The sequence below is a fragment of the Tachypleus tridentatus genome, chromosome 7 (assembly GCF_004210375.1).
Source record: "Tachypleus tridentatus isolate NWPU-2018 chromosome 7, ASM421037v1, whole genome shotgun sequence".
Classification (NCBI taxonomy): domain Eukaryota; kingdom Metazoa; phylum Arthropoda; class Merostomata; order Xiphosura; family Limulidae; genus Tachypleus; species Tachypleus tridentatus.
The window spans coordinates 42,770,812-42,781,914 of record NC_134831.1 but is presented as its reverse complement, the minus strand read 5'-3'; positions in this window follow the sequence as shown (position 1 = coordinate 42,781,914).

Below are 11,103 nucleotides of genomic sequence, written 5' to 3'. Positions count from 1 at the left end.
CAACAGAGAAACAGTGTTTCTATACTGATATTATATTCAAGTATAAAACAGGAAAACACGTTGAAAATATTTTACTTGAAAAGATAATTTTCACTAAACAATAAAACCTTTGTTCTACACCAAAACACATTATCAATAGGTATAAAAATATGTTTTTGTTAGTTTTCGTTTTCAATGTCGTTATTAATACAAAGGCAGGAACCTACACCACTGACAAGATACGTAACACACAACAACATGGACACAAAAAACTACAGCTGTGACAAATAGAACGTGACGTGTGTTAATTATTGTTTGTACATGTGTTATAATAATTTGTTCATGATGTCCACAGTATTAGAAATAAAACAATACAGTGAAAATTCCTTTTGTTTCTTCCACCATCACTACATGAGAAACAACAGTCGTTAATATGAACATAAAACTAACAGAACGAAGACAAAGTTCTCCCCGTTTCTTTTATATTTCTGATCTGTTGTCTTTGTTACATTGAATCAATAAGATTCTTTTTAGTTGACGTATGTTCCACAGTTTACATTTTAATAAGTACAAATAAGCTGTCTGTTGTTCTCTTGATGGTTTATGCTTGGTGTATAACTTATAACACATGTTGATTAGATAGATTTGTAAACATAGTAGGAATAAATGTTCATTATATTTACAGAAAACGTATGGTATACATAACTCACGTAAAAATATTTGACTAGATATTAAATCTATATTCACGCTTTCCATTTGACGTTTTCGCAGTCTAAAGTTCTTGTTATTAAATTCCATAGTATGCAGTTATTGTTAATATCCACAATGTCCTCCCGTGGCATAGCGGTATGTCTGTGGATTTACAACGCTAGAAACACAGTCTCTATACCCGTGGTTGGCAGACCACAGATATTCCATTGTGTAATTTTGTTCTTTATCACAAAAAAACAAAAAATATCTACAATGTTTTCACAGTGTACAGATTTCTTGTTCATGTCCACTGTGTTTACAGTTCAGTGAACAGTTCAGGTTGTTAATTAATGTCCAAGGTGTTTACACAATTTACAGATATGTTGTTACAATCCGCAGTCTTTACACATTCTGCTGTAAATCTCAACAGTGTTTTCAAAATGAACATTAATGTTGCTACTATCCTCGATATCTTCAAGGTTTACAATTCTTGTTGTTAATAATTAATATTTTCACAAATGATTAATCTACAAAGACATGATGGATGATTCCACTCAAATTTAGTCCCGATGAAAACCACGTTACTTCCACAATATACAATTATGTTGTTAATATTCACAACGTTTTCTCAGTTCGTTGTCAGTAACTGCTAGTTTAATAAAACACTTCTGATGAATTCACTTAGACTCCGACATAACCACCTTCTGGTGTTATCTGGCCAGAAGCTATTTGTCAAAGGTTTAAGTTTCAGTATTAAACGTTATTTCTAGTTGCTACGACACCTCTAAAAACGTATTAAAATTAAAATTATTTACTTCAAGTAAAATGTTGCAGTAGTTCTATCTAATTATTGCGACATGATATGAAGCAGAGATCGTTTGCTACTACAAAATCAGTGTATTCATACATTATATGACAAGAAGAGTTAGAGTGATCTAAATCCAAAACAATATTTTATCTTTGCCCATTTTATGCCTTTAGCACCCACACATAAGATTTATAAAATAAACTTTAAACCACAGAACCTATTTCTAAAGCGAATTGTTGAGCTAAAATTACAAACCTAAAACTGTTACCATAAACGTTTCGAACCTAGTTCAAGATAAAACTTTTATTTTTCCAGTGTTCTCTCGTGATGAACATCCAATGAGTATTTGAATAAACGTGTTATTAATTAACATAACAGAAAATAACAAGAAGAAAAAAGTTAATCAGAGTGAGATTTCGGTTAACAAAAGGTGAACATGAAAACAGAACAAAATGAAGAAAAGAAAACGTTGACAAATTTGTCTTAAAGATAAGAAATTAAGAATGGTAGTTTGCCAACCGATAATGTTATATAATATAAGTGTAAAAAATACTCTTAAGAAAATGTTATTCAAATAGTTTTATCAAAGTGAAGAGAACGAAAATATTACTAAGAACATGTAAATCTCTTGTATTTATTGTTTTACAAATTATTTTTTTAATTATGGTTCTTTTGTTGGAACAAGAAACAAATATTTTCTTCAAGGTCTGAGATCATGAGTTGGGGACGTTTGGTAAAGCTTATTCATTTCGTAGTGAAGATCAAAGATCACGCAAGTTTCAAAACGCCATGGTATAAGCGCTTTTTACAACTTGACGAAGCAATGTTACAACTTGTAAATGCCATGAGATACTACTAGTAGATCTGTTCTATTTTTGAACACTAAATTTTTATATAGTCCCTTCGTAATTTTCAAGAATTTGAAAACTGTATAAATATAGTACTCCAACCACAATGTGAGCGCTACATCCATTATCAAAGACATGTTTCATTCAATTTGGAGCTTTTCAAGTCAACTGAGATACATTATAAACAACAATGGTCAAAACTAGTTTCACAAACCCTTTCGTACAATAGTAGTTGTTATGATATGATTGGCAATGTATATGGCGAATACAATGTGGTTGGAATACAACTGTTATACACTGTTCTAATTCATGGAAATCCCTGTCGGACAAAATAAAGAGTGTAGCATTTAAAAATGTAATACGCCGTACAATAATGTCTTACGACAAATATAATTAAATATTTACTATGTTACAAATCAGAATTAGGCCCATGAAACAAGAGTGGCGTATTAGGAATATATTCTGAGCAGCTCATCTATGATATTGATATCTGTATTTGTTAAACACAGTAGTAAGTGACATAATACGAGTTGATAATTTCTGTATTCGAAATGTGTAGAAATTGAATGAATTTCGCGCACGGCTACAACAGGGCTCTCTGACCTACCCGTCCGTAATTTAGTAGTGATAGACCAGACTTACTCGAAGGAAGGTAGATGGTTACCACCAACCATTATTAACGAGTACTTTGATTAACCATTACACTATAATGGTCCCACAGCTGGAAGGGCAAGCATGTTTGGTGTGACAAGGATTCGAACCTACAATCTAGAGATTGCGAGCCATGAACCCCTAAACAGCAAGTCGCAGGTGTAGGAAATGAGTATTGTGGTGTATTAGATACGTGTATAATACGTGTATAAGGTGAAAATTGTCATATTAAAAAACTCATGATGGTGAATGTTATTATGTACAGTAACTGAGATTATTCCTAGTTAGTTATTTTTGTGATATGTTACATAGGTATGGGGTGAGTATTGTGATGCATTAAACACATTCAGAGGATGGACATATGATGTGTCAGACGTATACAAGGTGGATAAAGTGATATTAAACTTTTGGTAGTGAATAATACTGGATAGAGTATGTGTTAGATATGGATATGTTATTGGGTACGTATGAGGTATTGGATTTGTTATGATTATAATGTTAAGGTAACATATATCAGGTCATTATTATAATTTAAACAGATCTATAATAACTATTATATAACTACTTACAGATCTTGTACCAGATTTGGAGTTACTTCATTATTTCCATAAGGTTTCTAACTGGAGAATGAATTAATGTAGAGTTTACTGGAATTACAACATTTATCACAGTTATAACGTACTGTTACTTGTATACAGTAATCATACAGGTATTGTGATGTTTCGGTAGTGATTATACTGGTAATACAATATGCATGTGTTAATACCGCAGCAACTCTGTGCTGATTCTGAAACATTTCTACTGTAACTTTAGTGGTACTGCAACAAGCATATGTGCACTATATTAATACTACAACTTCTCTGTAGTAACTTTGTACTGTAACATGCATGTGATTATAATAATTGTACTATATCATATTTTAGTTACCATAGCAACACTTCAATGTTACTGCTGTAGTAGAACTGGTGTGTTCTTACTCCAAGTGATTAATCATTGAGTATTATTGTTTTATAAACGTCTCATTTTTGCATTTCTTATTAATTTTAACACTAAAAAAGAGAAACACATCAAGAAACAATTAATATTAAACAATTTTATTTATATTATTATCTTGTGTTAATATATTTGAATAATTAACTGTTTCATCAAATTATACAATATTTATTTATTTATCCTGCAATATATTAAATACTACATATTTTAATATGTTTACACGTCTTTTTCTAATATCTCTTACATTACAATAACTATAATAAATAAGTCATCATGTGGTTGTTTTTGACACTGTTTATTTTTGTTTGTGCATCTGTGAAATGAAATAGAACTACGTTAGAACCAGACCGCTTCGAATTTATTCGATATAGAATTTATGGATAAAATCGAAAAACCACTTCGTTACCAGAATCCAAATAAATATTTACATTACGAGTCAATGTTTGTCGAAGCATTGTCGAAACGATAACAATAATACAATAGTACTGTGTTTTCGGACATAATTTGTATCAGTATAAAGTGCTTATAGTGGCGCAATTTGATAGATAAATGTTTGTTAGCTTGTGAAACGAAAGTATATAAATGAAAATGTTGTTAACACAAGTTGTGTCGCCACTGATTGAGAACTATAGTTTCAGATAAATGTTGGGCAGAGGTTTACATGCGAAGGTCGTACAATGATTATCTTGTTGTTGACGTTAATCTGAAACTATCTATCGATATAAGTAGACATGTAATAATATTATTTTTATAATAGTTTGAAACTACATACACTGTGTCAACATAACAAATGATGTAATATTTTTCTGAGCGCTTAAAATAAAAGACATCAATATATTTTTAAAACAAATCTAACCATTTTTGTTTTTTTATTTCATTTTCATAAGTGCGTAGAGCATGATGTGGTATGTGTTTTAATTTTTATTATGCTACATATAGTTGTGAAGATATGATAATATTAAATTCACATATCATCGAGTCATCAACCCAAGTCTTTATTCTATTCCATAGATGACAAAATATTATTATCAATTTAATATTATCATATTAAATATGATAATATTTAATAAACAAAATTAAAATTACAACATGGCTTCCAGACTATTAATCATCAGTTTCAATAAGGAGATATTCCACTTTTAACCAATATGAAGATTTTTACACGTTACTTTAAAGTGTTTCTATACCACGTTCACCCAAGTAAATTTACCTGTTTAGATGATAACTTGCTAAAAATGTTATCAATATCTAACCAGAATTTCATTAAATGGAATCTAGTGTTCTTCAAATGAATCAGTTTCGTTATTAAATATTCTAACGTTAAAACACGTTATTTTCACTATTCAGCTGTTAATTTATAAGGAAAAATGGCAAAAATAGTGATAAAAATGTATATTATAGTAACTTTTCAAACAGTATTTCATTCATTTAGCAAGAAAAATTGATATTTTTATTCTATTTTCTGAGAAAGGATGTCGATAGGATGATTATTTTAGACAGTTACATTTTGTTTATTAAATAATACATGTATACACTAAGTGGTCAATTTAATAGGTACACCTGGTCTTTAAGGCAAATAGTCAAACAGAGAATCGTGTGCCTGCAACTCAATACATAAAGCATACAGACATGGTCAAGATTTAAGACGTTAAGTTGTTGTTCATTCAAACATCACAATGTGGAACGTGCGTGATTTAAGTGACTTTGATTGTGGAATGATTGTTAGTGCAAGACGTGATGATTCCAGCATCTCTGACATTGATGATCGACTGGAATTTTCACGCATTACAGTCTCTACAGTTGAAAGATAATGGCGAAAAAAACATTATGTAAGATACAATTATATGGACGAAAATATCTTGTTAAAGAAAAAGGTCAGAGGAGAATGGCCAGACTCGTTCAAACTGATAAGAAGACCACAAACACTCTAATAACCACTCTTTAGAACTGTGGTGTGCAGAAGGGTAACTTTGACGTACAAAACATCGAATTTTTTAGCGGATGGCCTACAGCAGCAGAAGACTACGCAGGTTTCCATTCATGTCAGCTAACAACAGGAGTATGAGGCTACAGTGGGCACAGAATCACCAAAACAGGACAAATGAAGATCAGAAAAACGTCTCTTGGTCTGACAAATTTCAGTTTCTGCTGCGGAATGCATTTGGTAGTATTGGAAATTGGCGTAAACACATGAATCCATGGAATCATTCTGCATTGTATCGACGGTAAACGTTAATGGTGTTAGTGTAATAGTGTGGGATACGTTTTATGGGCATACATTAGGCCCCTTAATACCATTTAAGAATAATGTGAACGCCAAAGCCTACCTCAATATTGTTGCTGAAAATGTGCATCCCATTATGGTTATTTTCTACCTATTTTCCAATGGCTACTTCCAGCAGGATAATGCACCATATCACAAAACACGCATCATTTGATGCTGGTTCCACGATCATGACAGTAACTTCAGTGTACCCCAATGGCCTGGCCAGTCATCATATCTTAATTAAATATAGTACTTTTCGGATGAGGTAGAACGAAAGGTTCGCAGCATGAATGTGTGGCCGGCAAATCTGCAGAAACTGCGTAATGTTATCGAATCAGCATGGACCAAAATTCCTGAGAGATATTTCCAGCACCGTTACTTGGTAGGTTTACCTAATAAAATGGCCACTGCCTGTATGTATATATATATATAATATTTTTCGACTCCATAGACCTGAAATTGGCGTGTAAAACGTTATATAATTTTATAACTGATACTTGAAACCGTTGGAACTTGGTTGCATAATCGAGGAAAAAAACCAATACAACAGTTCGTTTCACAAATACTTCATTTATCACCAACCATGGTTACACTATTTAAGGTACCATCAGGTACAGATTAACATCCTTCAATCCGACCTCCTTAGCAAAACTTTTGGCTATTAAGAAAAAAAAATCAATATTTTCCTTGCAGTTTTTAAGATTAACTTGATGATTAGTTTTAATAAATTGGGATGCAAAGGTTGAATCTGTTTTCCTCGATACTCATGTTCTAGAATATTTGAGGGTTGGTAATAATTTTATAATAATGACTTCTAATCTGTCTTTATCAACATATAATCTCTTTGTAGTAATGATTGAGAAAATTAATTTAATTGGGATAGTAAATTATACGATAAAAAGTTTTCCATCTAAATTTTTGGTATAAAACAATTAATTGTAGCAAAAGCCAAAAAAGTTTAAGGTTTAAGATAAATCCCCATTTTAACCTTCTATCCGCTGTTGAAATATTAAGCGTGTAAGTACAGTATTCCACTAATGATTTACATTATTAGAAGGAAAACATATGAAGGGACATTCTCCGTTTGAATTCAAAAACGTTCTCAACATCTCTTGGGTATCGCTATGTGGAGGAAATATTCTCTTCATGATTGTACAACACAATAAATAATATATTCTATTCTTATGGAGTTTAACATAAAAATGTTATCTAAGATATTTTCTTTTTATGTGAATGACACAGTTTGGTAGAAAGCTCGACACATCAAGAAGGATCGGAGAATATTTTTGTTTAAATAAGTTGTGTAATGTTTACCTCATTTGCTTCACATAATTTTTTTAGAACTGCAGTTGATATCGAAGAAAAATTGCGTGATCCTAACACAATATCGAATAATAACTACCGTACAATACATGATATACCTGGCTTATTTTAATATATGTAACTATTTAGTGAATCAAAGGTTTACAATAAATAGAAAACCAGCATATATAAAACTGAAATTAGGAAAGTGGTATATAACAAGAGTAAATCTGGAATATATTAAGCTATTGTAAACAGTAGATATTTTTAACCTCGTGACTTCCATCCGTAATGTAAAAGTCACTTTGAAACGAGATTAAAGAGTAAAATTTGTAATGTTTATATTGTAACTGTTCTGAATTACTTTCTACTACCGCTATAAATATAACAAAAATAGTTACTTACAGAGTCCAATATTGTTTCTTTCTTTTTTTAAAAAAAATATTTTGGACAAAAAGTAATAGTTATTTTAACCGTCATAGAAAATATGATACATGAAAACTGAGAAACGCTGTGACTTCACATAGAAAGAAATAACTTTTATGAAATTATTTTTATTCTTGTATGACAACTGTTCTATATGTATGCATGCGCACAACTCAATAAATATAGATGCATAGGTATAACAAGTTAAAACCTTGTGTTTTGGAACAGATGGCTTCAAGCATCAGTGTAAGTGTAATCTTTTTTTATTATTTTACAGTTATGGACACAAACAAAACAGGAATGATGTAAGAATTTGTATATGTATTGAACTTGTTGGAAAATAACTTTTCTATCATGAACAAAACAATAATTTACTTTCCGTTATGACGAGAAATAACCGTTATGACCCATTTGTAGAGAAAAATATATACGTAAAATTGTCTGGTATGGATAGAGAAAGCTCTATGTAGAGGAGCGAACAACGTTTCGATATTCTTCGGTCATCTTCAGGTTCACAAAGAAAGAAACAAGAAACTAACCCATAGTTGACCACATATTTGATGCGGGTTATGTAATTGATTGTAGGAATGTAGAGGGTGTGCTTAGATGTTTGATTATATTTATAAATATAGGTATGAAGGTGTTCCTTTGTATTTGTTTAATTTGGACTTGAGTTGTTGTAAACGTAAGGCTTCTTTAATTTTGCGTTTGTTTCTTTATTTAGTATTTGAGTGTTTTCTATGGTTATGTTTTGTTTATTTGATTTGCATTGTTCGAAAATATGTTCTTTGAATTTGATTTCAATTTTTCTTCTTGTTTCTCCAATATATAAGTCGTGGCAGTGTAGGTGTTACATGGTATAGTCTTTAGTTTTGTGCCTGATTTTTGAATAAATTTGGTATTAAATGGAATGTCATACTTTATTATCAGTTTCTGCCAAATGTTAGATATTTCTCTGGTGATGTCGGGAATATATGGTATGCAGCAGTATTTGGTTTCGTGATTTTTTTTAATTCGTGGGGCATATTTACATTTGTTAGTTGATTTTGCTTTTTGTCTAGGTGTGTGCGTATAATGTTTTCTAAGAGAACTTATTGATGTTGATGAAGTATTGTTTTATTTTGTCTAATTGGTCGTTAATTTTATCTGGTGAGCATAGTTTCATGGCTGTGTTTATTTGGTTTCTTAGTATGTTGAGTGTTTGTTTTCTTTTATGTCTTGAGTTCCAAGTAATGTATAGTCCAGTATGGGTGATTTTTCGGTGGACTCCTGTTTCAAACTGTGTATTCGTTTGTAATTTTGAGGTTAATATTTGTTTGTTTCTTTTGAATTTCGCACAAAGCTACTCGAGGGTTCTCTGTGCTAGCCGACCCAAATTTAGCAGTGTAAGACTAAAGGGAAGGCAGCTAGTCATTACCACCCACCACCAACTCTGGAGCTACTCTTTTACCAACGAATAGTGGGATTGACCGTCACATTATAACGACTTCACGGCTGAAAGGGCGATCATGTTTGATGCGAGCGGGATTCGAATCCGCGACCCTCGGATTACGAGTCGAACGCCTTAACACACTTGGCCATGCCGGGCCCTTGAGGTTAAGAAATGATATTTGATGCTTTCTTCCTGTTCACATGTGAACTTAATGTTGGGATGTATAGAGTTAATGTGATTGAAAAAATTAAGTGTATGTTATGTAGATTTGAATCCCGCAATCGTGTCGTCTACATATCTGTACCAGTATAGTGGAGGGTGTAAAGCTGTATTAATTGCATGTGTTTGAACTGGTGATACTGGATTGCTCATGCTTAGGACATTTGTTTGTAATTACTGCCTTCAAACAAGTGGTCAGCTGTCAATTAGTTACCGCTTTCTTTCTTTGTGAGCCTGACCATGATCGAAGAAAGTCGAAACGTTTACATAAAAGTTTCTCAATCCATGCCAGCCATTTTAATATATACACTGCCTGCCAAAGTCTTAAGGCCAATGAACATAAAGTAAAAATTTGCATTTTGCGTTGTTTGACACTCATTTGAGTGGAGCTTCGAAAGAAGAAAATAAGAAAATGGAAAATAAAAAAAATATTTTTAGCCTTTAAGAGTGAAAATGTGAAAACTATGAAATTAGCTTAAATAGTAACTGATCAAAAGTTTAAAAGCATAGTGAAATAAAACGTTAATCGGTAAATATGTAGTGAAATTTAGTCATTTGTGTTCAAGCTTTAGCAGTGTCAACAGCTCCCACTGACACCTCCTGTGCTACATTGGGTAAAAACACGACAAAAAATAAAACGTTGGCAGAGTTTAAACGTCACAGAATTGTCGAACTGCAATAGCAAAGTCTCTCTCAACGTGCCATTGCTGGTGAGATTGAGCGTAGTAAAACTGCTGTTGCAAATGTTTTAAAAGACCCTGAGGGATACGGAGAAAGAATTTTAAGTCGCCAGCCAAAGAAAATTTCGCCAGCGTTGAGCAGGAGGATTCGGCGGTTTGTCCGGCAAGACACCAGCTAATCGTCCAGCAAGAATAAGGCCCTTTACAGACGCAGAATGCAGCTCAAGAACAATAAGACTGCATCTACGAGAGAAAGGTTTTAAAAACCGTAAATGTCTTCAAAGACCTCGCCTCCTTTCATACCATGAAACAGCTAGGTGTAACTTTGCTGAGAAGCACCAAACATGGGACATAGAAAAATGGAAGAAGGTTTTGTTCTGTGATGAGAAAAAATTTAACCTGGATGGTCCAAATGGTTTTCTACGTTACTGGCACGATAAGCATATCCCACCGGAGACATTTTGTAAACGACACAGTGGAGGAGGTTCCATCATCATCTTGGGTGATTTCTTCTTCCATGAAACAATGGAGTTTCCTTATTGACTGATAGCCCTCGCTTGTGTGGAAATGACTGGATTTCTCAGCAGGACAACGCTGCAATCGACAATGACCGCAGAATAAAGGACTTTTTCATAGCGAATAATGTGATTCTTTTAGACCATCCAGCGTGATCGCCCGAACTGAACCCCACTGAAAATATTTGGGGGTAGATGGCAAGTGAAGTCTATAGAAATGGATGTCAATTTCAAACAGTGAATGATCTTCGTGAAGCCATTATCACCACTTGAAAAAACATTCTCGCCAGCCTT